The following is a 1,345-nucleotide window of genomic DNA, read 5'->3' as shown; positions in this document are numbered from 1 at the left end:
TTGGAAGAGGAGAGATTGAAATATTATTCTTCTTTATTTTACTTAATCTTTCATTTGGTAATTGTTTTGCCCTAATTAAAGAGGAAAAGGAAAGAAATGGGAAATTTATTAAGAAAATAGAGTAAAAGGAACACTACAATATATGTATCTGCCTACTCTTTTCATAGCAATTATTTCACTCAACTCAATTGATTATGCAATAGAGGTCAAGAATATAACATTTATTTTACTAATAAGAAAGCAGGGTATTTCTGAGTTTTGACTAAAATTACTGTGCATCTACTTGGAGGTTTCCAAAAAGATAAGAGGTACTCTGAATTTTGTCTCAGTCATTCTTCACTCCAACATGCAGCAGGGAAAAAGAAACCTTAAAGAACAGTGCAATTATTGTTTAAAGTAAAGGATGGCTACTAAACAACTTGCATTTACAACATAGTTGATAAAATATTCCTCTGGCTTGAACAAGAAGGGAGACAGAGACCACTGTTGAGACATGGTATATAATATTAATTAGACTTTGCTTCTTGCTCTCCTGCTTCATCAGCGGCTGGACTCTAATAAGTTTCAGTTTCTCCATTTTCTGCAGGTAAATCTTCTTTTTCTTGGTTAGCCGCTTCAGCCTGCTTTCCCTTTGTTCCCCTTTTCCCTTTGGTTGCACTTTATTGTCTGAAGATTTATCTTTTGCTGTTGCCTTTCGAGCTTGGTTTCCACGGTTCGCGTTAGCAGGCTTAGCTGACCATTGGGCGCTCTCCTCCCGGGCTCCTCCTTCCGCGCTGACCTGCCCCTCCTGCATCTCGGCGGCGGCGGGCGGGGCTGGGCAGGTGCAGCGGGGCCCGCGAGCCCTAGTGAAGCTGAGCTGCCAACGAGCATTTTTCAGGAGGAAGGGCTCCTACCTCATACCATTTTTTAGGTGTAAATGCTTTTTTTTTTTTTTCCAAGAGGTGAAATAATTCACTGATTGTTTATTTTTTGGTACAACCAGAAGATAGTGTGGGATGCTGAATTATGAAGAGGCACTGCCTGTCATGGTGTGAGCTTAACATCCCGTAGATGGCGGTTAGTTTTACATCCTGTAATACAAAGCCTACTAAATGACAAGGTGGAGTCCCTGTCCTGCATGTAATGTCTTGAACATTTTAAATTACTTATCTTTCCATGTTGTTTTTTAGTAGAATTGTTTCCTAAAGAGAACCACTCCCGTGATGATGGCTCTTCCTGTCAGAATTGCATAGACTATGTAACATCTGTGGTCGTGGCAATCCTATTTTCCTAATAACTTTGTTACTGTGCTGTGAAGAACTGAAACTTTGAGTATGTAGCGTATATGGTAATAAAGTGTGAATTG

General features: G+C 39.8%; 1 pseudogene; it reads right to left on the bottom strand.

Annotated features, from left to right (window-relative positions):
* Positions 1–506: 506 nt before the first annotated feature.
* On the bottom strand, positions 507–793 carry LOC128581427 (non-histone chromosomal protein HMG-14-like; annotated as a pseudogene).
* Positions 794–1,345: the final 552 nt, after the last annotated feature.

This window comes from Nycticebus coucang, chromosome 3, assembly GCF_027406575.1.
Source record: "Nycticebus coucang isolate mNycCou1 chromosome 3, mNycCou1.pri, whole genome shotgun sequence".
Lineage (NCBI taxonomy): Eukaryota > Metazoa > Chordata > Mammalia > Primates > Lorisidae > Nycticebus > Nycticebus coucang.
Note: the sequence above shows the minus strand (reverse complement) of the source record. Positions and strands in the feature narration are given on the sequence as shown.